Source organism: Schistocerca serialis, chromosome 5 (assembly GCF_023864345.2).
Source record: "Schistocerca serialis cubense isolate TAMUIC-IGC-003099 chromosome 5, iqSchSeri2.2, whole genome shotgun sequence".
Classification (NCBI taxonomy): Eukaryota; Metazoa; Arthropoda; class Insecta; order Orthoptera; family Acrididae; genus Schistocerca; species Schistocerca serialis.
This window is the reverse complement of record NC_064642.1, coordinates 150,792,455-150,806,110: the sequence shown is the minus strand read 5'-3', so window position 1 is coordinate 150,806,110 and position 13,656 is coordinate 150,792,455. Positions and strand designations below refer to the sequence as shown.

Sequence of the window (13,656 nt, the reverse complement as noted above, 5' to 3'; positions counted from 1 at the left end):
AATAAGAATTACACTCAGATCTTCCAGTGTCAGACGCCCGTATCTGAGTTAAACTATCCGGTTAAAAGTAGGCCGCGCGGGATTAGCCGAGCGGTCTATGGCGCTGCAGTCATGAGCTGTGCGGCTGGTCCCGGCGGAGGTTCGAGTCCTCCCTCGGGCACGGGTGTGTGTGTTTGTCCTTAGGATAATTTAGGTTAAGTAGTGTGTAAGCTTAGGGACTGATGGCCTTAGCAGTTAAGTCCCGTAAGATTTCACACACATTTGAACTTTTTTTTTGTTGTTGTTGAAAGTATATGGAATCTATTTATTTTTTTTTTTTTTTTGTCATCAGTCTACTGACTGGTTTGATGCGGCCCGCCACGAATTCCTTTCCTGTGCTAACCTCTTCATCTCAGAGTAGCACTTGCAACCTACGTCCTCAATTATTTGCTTGACGTATTCCAATCTCTGCCTTCCTCTACAGTTTTTGCCTTCTACAGGCTCCCTCTAGTACCATGGAAGTCATTCCCTCATGTCTTAGCAGATGTCCTATCATCCTGTCCCTTCTCCTTATCAGTGTTTTCCACATATTTCTTTCCTCTCCGATTCTGCGTAGAACCTCCTCATTCCTTACCTTATCAGTCCACCTAATTTTCAACATTCGTCTATAGCACCATCTATTAGTAGCCATTAATATGGGTTGTGTCCACGCTTCGCCTTTAAGACGACTTGTACTTTTCCAGGAACACTTTCTGTGACGTTCTTGAATATCTGTGGAGGAATGGCAGCTCGTTATTTCTCAATAACCGAAATCAGACAAGGCAGTGCTTTGGACGCCGCGGTCTGGAGCGAATTCAACAATCTAACTCAGTGCTCTGGATTCAGATCAGGACTCGGGCAGACCAGACGTTTTCAGGAATTTTATTGTCCACAAACTATTCCCTCAAAGATCCTGCTTCATGAGAGAGTGCATTGTCATGCTGATATAAAGTCATCTTCTCCGAACAGTTCCTCCACTGTACGCAGTGCACACCGCGTTTATCTTTTCCTAAAAGACCAATAAGGGGACCGCACGCTAAGCACGGAAAAGACTTCCATACGGTAGTATCACCTCCCCCATACTTCATTGTTGAAACTTCATATGATGGTTAGGTAACGTTCTCCTGTTCTCACCAAATCTAGACATCTCCATTGGGTTGCCACAGAGTACAGTGTGATTCATCACACCAAATCTCTCGTTTCTAGACATCCACTGTCCGCTCCTTTACACTGACGGGTCCGCTCTCGTAACATCTAGTGGCCAGTTCCATATCACATAGAGATATCCTCATACCCTTGATCAGACAGTGTACATCTGGACACTCTTAATGTCTCGAGAATTCTCTGCGTTACGCTATGTGCGTAGGTCTCATGGACACAAAAACTGTTACAATAATACGTGTTTTGAGTGTTTTGTAAAATCATTTCTGCCAAATACGGGGATGATTCCCTTAACAGGGTACCATCCAATTACTTGCACCATACTCCGTCTTCACTTTCTGCTGTTCCTCAATTTGCACGCAAGCGATTATTCGCTAAAAGTCGTTCGAGGTGCCATTGTGATTAATATAGTGGACTTTTAATCCTTAGTACCAAATTTCTTATCAATCTTCAACGGTCTGATTTCAATTGCTAGCGGATTCCTAAGCGCTTCTGGCTAATACTGAGATGGCATATTAAACAGACAACATCGGCTGTCTTGCCATACCGCAGGTAATACTTTTGTCCAATGACCTCTACAATGACAATGCGCTGAACACTAGCCTTCATTCCTTCCTTCACCCTCGAAACGTTTTTGGATATCCAAAAGCGACTGCTTTTCATCATCGGCGCCCAAGCCTTCGGGCCCAAGTTAAATTCCTTCCAGGCACCCGACCAGAAAAACGCGGAAAGAGCTCGTGGTGGAAACAACGGCGCTCTCCTTGCGGTTGCTGCTCTTTGTGTGTATTGGAGTCTGACTCAGCTGGCGCCCCGGTTCGTTAAAGGGAGCCGCTGACGTCACGGCTGCTCGGCCGGCCGGCAGTTCCTCACAACGCGGGACTGTAAACATTCAGGACGGGGTCACGCGCCGGACCACTTCGCTGTGGCTTCTGCCGCGGCGCGGACGCACGCGCCTCACAAGCTGGCATATTCTTCACTGACTTGTTGAACTTTTTATGCACATCACAGCTGCAAACGTGCCGGATGAGTATGTAGAGTAACGTCAGTTACTTATTCATGTGAGCCCCCCCCCCCCCTCTTCATAATTTTCGATGTTCTAGAAATTCTACTGCTACATAATCCCAGTACACTTGCCAGCAGGAACCTGTAGTTATATTCTGGACGAGAAGGTAATCCGGGTGCTCAGTATGAATCTACATATCCCTCACCAATGGAACCTGGTTTCTGGGTAATTTCTCGTAAAGTAAGTATTTTTACAAGATAAGAAGAAACGTATCAGCTTTGCGTATTAACGCCGTAGGCTTACGACAAACGATCTGTAGTCAACGCACCATAGAGCTGCAACAGACAGACTAATGAACCCATCTAAACTCTAAACCACTTATATTAGATTTATAACTTTTACGGGCAGATTATAACAATTTTTATCCGTGATGCTTCACTGTAGGCTGCTTTTCGAGATACCGACACACTGAAACAGACAGCATAGATATTATATTAAAATACCGTAAGCAGAAGATATATGAAGAATTTGTGTGTGCAGTGTAGTTCTCCTCAAATCGGGAGAGAAATGCATTTACTGTTGGAGGAATAACTATCCGTTCAAATACTCTTCCATGGATGGACTCATCAGTTTCTATCGAAGGGTTCAAATGGCTCTGAGCACTATGCGACTTAACATCTGAGGTCATCATTCCCCTAGACTTATAACTACTTAAACCTAACTAACCTAAGAACATCACACACATCCATGGCCGAGGCAGGATTCGAACCTGCGACAGTAGCAGCAGCGCGGTTCCGGACTGAAGCGCCTAGAACCGTTCGGTCACAGAGTCTGGCCCGTCGAAGGGACATAGAAGTCTAATGAACTGCACGAAATGAGTGTACAATATCTTTAGACTGCATTAAGGGAACAGGGAGGGGAATGAGAGATCAGGACGCTCGCCACTGGTGTTGTCAGATTATTCGGTCTAGTGTACACTGTTTGAATCAAACTCTAGCATAGTCATATTTTTTTATTGTTGAAAATTATGATTACTTCTGAACGAATATGGTAAAGTACACAATATTCAGATATTCATGTGGAATTCGCAATAGGTGCTAAAGTTTCTTAAACAGTTGATTCATATTACCAGCGCTAGTCTTTCGTATATACAGCCAGTGTCTCCTACGAGTCATCAAATCAAAAAAAAATGTGTGTGAAATCTTATGGGACTTAACTGCTAACATCATCAGTCCCTAAGCCTACACACTACTTAACCTAAATTATCCTAAGTACAAACACACACACACCCATGCCCGAGGGAGGACTCAAACCTCCGCCGGGATCAGCCGCACAGTCCATGACTGCAGCGCCCGTAGACCGCTCGGCTAATCCCGCGCGGTGGAGGCAGGGTCACCAGCAAGAAGTGCAGATATACCTCGCATGTGAGGCTCTGTGGAATACTGGCTGGTTCCACGAGTCAGTCACCAACTATCACCAGCCCCACATTGAGGCTGAACAGGTGCTGATGGTTTGGTGCCACCATAGCACCAAAACGCTAAGTACGGACACATTCCCACTTGCCAGTTTGTTCCCGTTTGTGTTTTCAATCACTGAAACCACCACTGTCAAAAATCTTTTATCTCTGCCTTCAAGTGGGCGCACCTCCCATTGGAACGCATTCCCCGGCCATACGTCTATCAAATAACCTTTTCTGCCTCTTATCCTGTCAGGTATCGTTTCGTGAAGTACGTTCACATTTAGCAAAACAAAATTACACTGCCTGTGTGTGTGTGTGTGTGTGTGTGTGTGTGTGTGTGTGTGTGTGTGTGTGTGTGTGTATATATTCAAGTAGAAATAGGTTAAAGGTAAGGAGAAATAAATACTCTTAGTATCCAGAAATTAGCACGATATCGTGTACCAACCAATATTCCTACGAATGTCTTGACACTAACAACGCGAGAACGAAACGGAAGCACTTTCTTCCACAGGGAGTTTGGACACCCCTGACTGCGATCAGCAGTAATCTCGCATAACACTGAACAAACACGACGTCAACACTCAGCACCTTATCAGTAATTCGACTAAATGTTGCACACTTCACGCTTTACACATGTAATCATACAACGGCTCTCCAGGTTACGGAGCAGAGTTCGGCGGGCAGGTGTTGACACCTAACGCTTTCAGGCCGTATCGATAAAATGTTATCGGAGATCGAGCGTTAAGAACTCCAGGATACTCGTACGCCAGTGTGAACGCAAGCAGCTCCTATCTGTGGAGTCAACATTAGTTTGAGATATCACGTACGTTCTCCGTTACATAAAGACTTGACATCTCTTTAAATAAAAGATATCTGTTCTTGGTAGATTGGTGTCTTTTTTGTGGAAGCAGCTTTGAAACTTCAAGTATAGCACTGACTAATCTAAGGAACAGATTCCATTGGTTTGGAAATTGTCTTTCTTTGTAGGTGTTTCTGACTCAACAACTACGATAGGAAGCATGTCTCCCGGCAGAGGTTCGAGTCCTCCCTCGGGCGTGGGTGTGAGTGTTGTCCTAAGCGTTAAGTTAGTTTAAGTAGCGTGTAAGTCTAGGGACCGATGGCCTCAGCAGTTTGGTCCCTTAGGTATTCATACACATTTGAACATTTTGAAGAAACATGAAACGACATTTGTTGATCTATATTCATGAACGCCGAGGGAAAAAAAAACGAAATGCCCAGTAAAATTAGTAAATAATTACGAAAATAATTACAGTGGGTTCACTCCTACATGCTGTATGACTGCCACAAGCATTCAGCCGTTCACCGGATTAAAAACACGAACCGCAAGATCTGTTTTTCATGTGCCAAGCACGTCTCTTTTTTCATTCGGCAAGGACATAACTGTAACGGTCTCTTCGGACTTTTTGTTATATAATGAGTGTGAAAGCTGTTCATATGTTTTCCTCTTTGTAATATTTCTATTATCTGCTGCGACTACATCAATACGTACATCGTAATTACAAATAAAGTTGCTCTGACTGGCTTCGTTGATAATGCTTCATGCACTTACTCACTGATCGCGGAGTTAGAAATACAGTATTACTCACGCAATACAAGATGACACACGGTGTAGCAGCTGATGCTAGCGATCGTAAATGCATTTCCCATTTGCGGTTGCTCCTATGAGCGACAGGCAGCTTTATTGCGCGAATAGTCCATGTCCTGTGGACTCCTATAATCAGTCACAGATCTTCCAGCAAAAACGGATCTCTCCGAGATGGTGTCTGTACCCGTGTACTAGATTTTCTGTGTAAATGACATGCAGCGTTATGATTGCCGCATATTATCAGATATTGAAAATTAGTGTCAGCGTGTAACATTATAAGGAATAGGTCCTATCCACTGTGTGTGGGCGACGGCTCTGATCCTGGAAAAGTAACGTGTCTTATCGTTAAGCTCATTTGAAGGACATTGGAAAACGTTCAAAGCAGCACCCTCAGCCAGTGAAATCATGACCACGTTCTTCTAGGGCTCTGATGGCGCTATACAGTTTGATGTCCTCCTCCATGGTGTAACGATCAACTCTGAAGTGTACTGTGTTACCCTCAGGAAACTGAAAAAACAACTTCAACGTGTTCGTCGCCACAAAAATGCATACTAACTTATTGTTCTCCATGACAACGTGAGGCCTCACGTAAATCTGCACACCCACGATGAGCCTACAGAACTTCAATAGACTGCCTCATCCACCCTACATCCCCAGTCTCTCATCTTCCGACTTCCATCTGATAGGACCAATGAAGAACACTCCGCGGGAAGCAGTACGTACATGATAGGAAGGTTATTGATACAGCACGACATTGGCTCTGACTTCGACCAGCAGAGTGATACATATTGGCAGACGGGTCTTCCAAATAAGGTGGCGTAAAGCCGTTGCAATGAACGAAGATTATGTTGAAAAACTGAGTTTTGTAGCCAGATATGTGGGGAATAATGTAATGCATTGGATGTACTGGAATCCTGAATAAAACCAACCTGCTTTCTGAAAAATAATCTGTAGCATTACTCTCTGAACACCCCTCGTACTTGAAAAATAAAGAAGGAAACGAATAATTCTCTGTGAAAGTAGAAACTCGTGTTGTCGGGAGGTGATGAGTGATGCTAAGAAGCTATCGCACAATACAGGACACATCCTTTCAAAGATATAGGAACGAGACACGCTTAGCGCCAAAATATTAGCTGTCAATGAAAAGATGGTGCGTTTGTAGGAGTACGTCCTTCTCATCTGTAAGCTGGTGAAAGAAAGGATTGAAGGAAAGAAGACTGGTTCAAATGGCTCTGAGCACTGTGAGACTCAACATCTTAGGTCATAAGTCCCCTAGAACTTAGAACTACTTAAACCTAACTAACCTAAGGACATCACACACACCGATGCCCGAGGCAGGATTCGAACCTGCGACCGTAGCAGTCCCGCGGTTCCGGACTGCAGCGCCAGAACCGCTAGACCACCGCGGCCGGCAAAGAAGACTGTCGACGACGATGTCGGACATGCAAAGGACGGGGAAAGAAATCAGCCGCGTCATCTTCAAAAGAAAAATTTCAGTATTTGCCCCAAGTGATTTAGGGTCTCACAGGAAGCCTGCCTGGATGTCTTGTCGAGGACAACATGCGAGTGTCTTACGCACTGCGCCTAGGCAGCCGGCCGGTGTAGCCGAGCGGTTCTACGCGCTTCAGTCTGGAACTGCGTGACCGCTACGGTCGCAGGTTCGAATCCTGTCTCGGTCATGGATGTGTGATGTGCTTAGGTTAGTTAGGTTTAAGTAGTTCTAAGTTCTAGGGGTCTTATGCCCTCAGATGTTAAGTCCCATAGTGCTCAGAGCCATTTGAATTGCGCCTCTTCACACTGTTTTGTCAGATATATATGACATGAAGCGTTCTGTCTGAGTGAGTGGTAGCGGGACACACTCGACACCGCACAACGGCCGAGTTTTGTCAGAGTGGCGTGAAACGGCAGTCAGGAGAACAGCGCCGGCCCATTATAAGAGGCTGAAGAATATATGGCGGTCTGGATGGGCAGGGCTGCAGACAATGCGGGCACCTGCGCCGCCCCCTGGCCGACCAATCAACACCCGGGGGGCGGCCGCCTCCCCCTGCTTTACATGTGAATGCAGCCGACGCCACCCCGCGGCTCCCGGCGGATGCTGAGTCTTGCAGCCCACGCTTCCGCCGTTGCGCCGGGTTCGCAGATCCAGTGGCGGATTTACTAGCTCGAAGCTGCTCTGTCTGTAACACGCCGAACGACAATGCTTAAAAAAGTATATTCAGTATTCACAACGGCGGATTTATTAGTTACGTTGTGCCTCCTAGCATTGGTCGAGCCAGAGGCTTCAGGATTCATCTACATCCACATTCACATTCACGTTGCCACGGCCACCGCTCGGAACAAATTGAGGAGCGTTTTGTAGACGGTGTATTCGGCGAAATGATGAACCAAAGCTTCGGCCTCTGTTGCAAGTGTCGCTCGTCAGAGTATATGATACTGAGTGTTACGTACACTGATCGAGGCCACTGCATTAGCATTACATACTGTTCAATATGATGCTATCTACGAAAAAATTGATTACGCCTGCGAAAGCTTATACAAATTGATTCCTTCTTTTCTTTCGCTTTTCTATTTTGTTTGCCATTAGACGAATAGAAAACCAGTGGCCGCTTCCATATACACCCTAATCTCCCTGAACCTACTTCTACAGAAAATATTTGGATCTTGAAACTCCGCCTTCTGCAAAACAGAATGTATTTCTCTTTCTGTTTACCCACGCAGTTTTCGACAACTGTGTGTCATCTGTGGGTCTCGATTTATTTCTGGAAAATATCACACGAAGTTCATTATTGTTCTACAATTTTGCACCCAAAAACTTATGACGCGTAAGCATTTTGTTTCTTTTGTTTCGATTACTCGCGTGAATCGACATCACTAGTGAAAAGTGGGTTACTGCAGGTTGGCTTGACTTTATGCCTTTTATCGTTTGACATAATGTCAGCTGCAAAGTAGTCCGAAGGAATTTGCTTATTTGTGTAAATACTTTTTCCATGAGTAGTGATTGCATATGTCCTGTTCTTACCTTACCACAGGGCTGTCACAGAATATAACGTGATTCATCACTCCAAATAACTCGTTTTCAGATACCAACAGTCCACTGGCATCGCTGTTTACACAACCTCAAGCGTTGCATGGCATTGCCTGCAGAAAGTATGAGGAGCTGCTCGCCCTTTGTACCCCCCCATTGCTTCCAATCCCATACGCATAGTCACTGTGCTAGGTGGACTGCTGATAACACTTCACGAGTGATCCCTTCTTCTGATTTCATGCGATTTTTTACATCCACCCCCCTGCACGTAAGGACCTGAGGACTTCCTGTTTACATGTGGTTCTTTCCTCACGCTTCCAGTTCACTGCCACATTACCTTGGGCAGCTTTAGAGTAATTTTAATATCCTTGAGGGATCTATTGCTCAGGTAACGTACAATGACTAGTCCACGTTCGAGCTCTCCTCGGTGACAACACAATAATCACCGTCTCCTTTTATATTGGCGAGACCGCTTCTCGTGACATCTGGCTTTCACTTCCGCATTACATAGGGGTGTCGGAATACTTTCGATCAGACAGCGAATTAGCAACAGCAGGCCAGAGTATTAATAGCCAATCCGGTCACTGGGCGCAGAGTTTCGAGTTTAGTAGGGCCGCGTGTGTGCAGACAAAGAACGACTCTTCCTCATCGTTTGTTCTGCCCCGATTGCTGTTTGCGTCATACGGCCTGCTGGCGATTTGTAAAATTTAGAATTTTTTCGTGTGAAATGCTCGAGACGGGTTTTGCTACACTGCAGCCTCTAGGATTACTGTTTAGATCGTTGCTCGCTTGCGTAATTCCATGTTACACGATTTTTCAGGTGCTGCTATGCTACATGGTTTGCAGCTGTGTATTCGTGTGAGAAAGATTAGGTCTTTGATCAGATCGCGTCCCTGTTTTAGAATATGACGACGAATATCTATTTTTCAGCGAGTCATCGGAAGATATAGGTCATCTTTCACTTTACGTTACCACTTTCTAAGTGGTATTACAGCGATTGTATGGCGTATGTGGCTGTTTTTTTTTGTTTTTTGTTTTTTTTTTTTTTTGTAAATGTGCGGTTTTGTACACCTATGTGCTGTTCATGAATCTTGGCGTCTGTATTATTAATAATAACTGAAGTTAATTTAAAATCTGACTAATTATTTGCCTCCTGGTTTTATTTTGCAATACTATAATTTTTCGTACTCGTTGGTACAGGTGCTCGCTTATCACACTAGTAGCAGGTGCGAGCGCTTCTCTTATAGGCAATTTTCAGCCAAACAAGTCTAGTCCGAGTAGCAGGTAACTTCAAGACAACTGCTACAGAAATAATACATGGAGAATTTGCATTTCAGTTAATCAATTTCTTGACATTAGGCATTAGTGCATACAGAGTGTTGTTAAATACGTTGTATTAGGAAGGCTAAAGATGTTGATTGAAATATGTCTTCCTTTAATTTACGTTAAAGTCCCCTTTATATGTTCCGTTGTGTTCTGAAAGCTAACTCGTTATGCACTTAGGTTAAACCACAGCAGGTAGTAGTGGCTATCAACCTCATTGTAACTTAATATTACAATTTATTCTAAAACTGCACCTGTCAAACAGGAAAGTAAGCGGTTTTATTGATTGTGTTCGGCACATGCAAAAATGGTTCAAATGGCTCTGAGCACTATGGGACTCAACTGCTGTGGTCATAAGTCCCCTAGAACTTAGAGCTACTTAAACCTAACTAACCTAAGGACAGCACACAACACCCAGCCAGCACGAGGCAGAGAAAATCCCTGACCCCGCCGGGAATCGAACCCGGGAGCGCGGGCGTGGGATGCGAGAACGCTACCGCACGACCACGAGATCGGCACATGCAATGCTTCTTCTCAAGAAAATTACAACTGTGTGTGTTTGTATAGTCCGATAATCGCTAAACATATAACAACGATATTGTCATAGTGTAATGGTATTGTATCGTGTGCGCTCACAAACGCAACATTTAGAAATAACAACACTCACAAAGTTTTTGGGCTGTTCCTGCTGCACAGTGACAAATACGTTGTCGCTAGCTTTTTTGAGGTCGTACATGTCCAGCTGGACACCCTACCCCTCAATATTGTACAGCTGACTTCTAGCTGGTACTCGGTAGTCATGAAAAACAGGGGAGAAGAAAAATGGATGGGAAAACTTGCTTCCTTCGCTGCACCGATGCGTCAATGGGGGTGACGAACGCAGGCGTACCGCACAAAGGGAAGGTACGGCAAGATTCATAGTGGCCCGACAGGAAAATTACAGCGTTCACCAAGCAGCCGTCGAGAGACGCGCTCCGGGCTACAATTCGACCGCAGCTCCGGAGTAATAATGTGCGGTTTTGCGGTAACGATACACGCAATAACGCATCCGATATTTAGCCTTTGCGCTTGTTTGCATGTGGCCCATTCATCACGAATGACAAGCAACACCTCTTCGCTATCTGCCAGGCGATCGGTCTCACAGACGGGCAGGCCAGCGGGCGCGTTCCACTGTTTGCACACAACACCGTAGCTCTCCAAAGCGCGAGTCATGATTGCATAAATGAGCTTTTTCGTTTGTGTTCCACTAATGAGCACCGCTGACTCAGTGGAGAACTACAACGGAACCCTTAAGATAACAATTCCCCTTCAGCAATTCAATTCATGTGCAGCTTCGAAACCGTGATTAAGGATCACTCGTAACGGAATTGAAACTGTGTCTCCTGGTCAAGGGTCGAAGTATTTTAACAAAGCTCTACATGGAAGATTGGGCAAAGAATCCTCCTTCTAAACTGATAACCCCTCCTCCTCCCCGACACACTACTTAGAAAAAAAGTTACAAGAAACAAAGGCCGGCCGAAGTGGCCGTGCGGTTAAAGGCGCTGCAGCCTGGAACCGCAAGACCGCTACGGTCGCAGGTTCGAATCCTGCCTCGGGCATGGATGTTTGTGATGTCCTTAGGTTAGTTAGGTTTAACTAGTTCTAAGTTCTAGGGGACTAATGACCTCAGCAGTTGGGTCCCATAGTGCTCAGAGTCATTTGCACAAGAAATAAAATTGCACTCGCAACATGCTTTACAGCCATTCAAAAATATTCAGCGTAAGTGAACAACAGCGGAGATGTTTCATGTACGTCTCCCGTGGAACTGCCTCTCGTCTTTGAGAAGGTTCTTTTATCCACAGAAACAAAACTATAAGTTCTCCTCTGAAACAAGCATGATTCGTTTCACAAGGAGGACTAGTAAAAGGGAAAGATATCAAAACTGCATTACGTGGTCGAGATTGTCGGGTATAGGAAAAAAAATAGCAGTAAGCAAAATTCCCTATCAGACCTAGTGAATTTATGAACATAGTCAACCTCTCCATGTCAAAAGTTGAAGTGGCATTACTCCAGTGGTACTACAAATCCAGGTTAAGGAAACCTGCAAAAACGGCTGAATGTTGGTTGATAAATTTACAACATTGTGCAGTCTCCAACTCAGACGTAGTTTGTAGAAACTGGCTCCCGACGCCAAAGCAGGAAGACATTCTGTTTAGAAGTTAAGCATAATTGCTGATTGTTAATCATTTTACACTCTCCTGTAATTCACAGTTCTAGCTACTGTTCGGCACGCCTATACAAATGGCCAAATTTGGATACTCCGCCATACTAGTCATCAAATAAGTGTTGCAATCGCAGACACACTTCGAGTGTCTGACCATTGTGAATGATTTCCTCGTATTTCATTTGCATTTTTCAACTGCCTTAGGCTACTTATGACAGCGTTTAAATCAAGAGTTGAACACAGGGTCTCCGCTTTACGACAAGGAATCCTGTTGCCTTTGTTTCGTAATTTTGACAAATTTCACTTCGACGGAGCGAAGTTTCAATGCAGCAGCGCTTTGAGAGCTGAATCATCAACAGTGAAAACACCATTTACAGAGTTATGAAAAGGTATTAAGCGAGAAACAATGGCATTAGAGCCGTGTCATGTGCACAGTAATTCTGGTGTGATCGAAATAGGTGTCAGCGCTGTGTGTGCTCAAAAGTGTATTGCATTACAAGTGAAACAGGTCGCAACTAAAAAGACAGACGGGAACAGCGTTCGCACACTAACAGTGGATTAATTATGCCACGTGTCTCTCTTCGGCATCCAGTTTTCGCCACGTGGCCTAAGCTCAACAGTGATGAAGCTGTCGCGCCAGTGTAACATAAATAAAACTTACCCAGACCTGCAAATTAGTTCTTTGGGAGCTAGCCGTGTCACCGAGTATATTTAACTATCACATTTCTGTAAATTACGACGCTTTAGCACTCTAATTAATTACGCACCGAACACGTTAATTATATAAACCAGCTGATACCTTTGTAGCACATTCTGCATTAATGGGTACATGCGTTCTGTAATGTAGCTGTGCACGGACACAGATAATTTGAGGAAATAAAATTAATATCGGCGCGGGCCTGATTATATGGCGTCCCACAGCACAGTAACAACGGTGATACGAGGTAATTATTCATCACACAGCGCTCCTAAATAGGAAACAAAAACTTGTCCCTTTATTCAATAAACACGGCGAAATTAGTGCCGGCGCGAGCCTGGCCGCTGGCGGCAGTGTGGAAATGAGCAGCGTCGCGCAGTCGCATCGGCGTTGCCACGGCAACCAAACCTCATCAGTCAGCCATCTCCCTCGCGGCGTCGCTCCCTAAAAAGCCGGCCCCTATTACGCCGGTGTAATATGCACTAGTGACGGCTGGTGACGGCGCTGGTGTGGGGGCGTAGTGACCAAGCCCCCAAAGCCCCCCGATATGAATGATGCGTCAGGCGCTCAAATTGACACCAATTACCAGGAAAACTGCCTACTTAGGCGCGGCCCCTTGCGAATCTCCGCCACCGACCGCACCCCTCCGACGGCAGTAGGCAAACGAGGGGTGGTGGGCCGTCCCCCTGTCTTCTGGGCGTGACTTTCACACGGGACGCGCCAAACACCGGCCGCTATTCTTTCTAGCGCAGCAGCGTACGCGTCACTCACCAGGGAGGGAACATCAGAGATCCCTTCCTAAAATTAACAACGGTGCCCACATAATATTTATCACGAACTTCAAAACATCGCAAGGTAGCGAAATTGCCCAGAAATTTAAATGATAACCTCACAATCTGACTTTTCTATCTCTGTATTTCAACACACTGTCAGTCTTCCTTTACGCCTATTTCGTCTTACGCAGGCAAAATATCATCAAGTAGTTTCATTACCAATGCTGTAGTAAGTGTGATCGATACTGTCTTCTTTTGGGTGGGTACAATGATCCAAAATTCTGCCCTGTCATGCTTGTTCTTACATTTCAGCCTATGGGTTAAAATTTAAGATGCAGTGAGGTAGAAGTGGACTAACATCATCTTGTGAATGCTGCAGATCTTCTTA

General features: G+C 45.1%; 1 protein-coding gene across 1 annotated transcript in view; it reads right to left on the bottom strand.

Moving 5' to 3' along the window:
- LOC126481099 (homeobox protein homothorax-like) overlaps positions 1-13,656 on the bottom strand; it is a 494,851-nt gene that overhangs the window by 269,627 nt on the left and 211,568 nt on the right. The window lies entirely within an intron of this gene.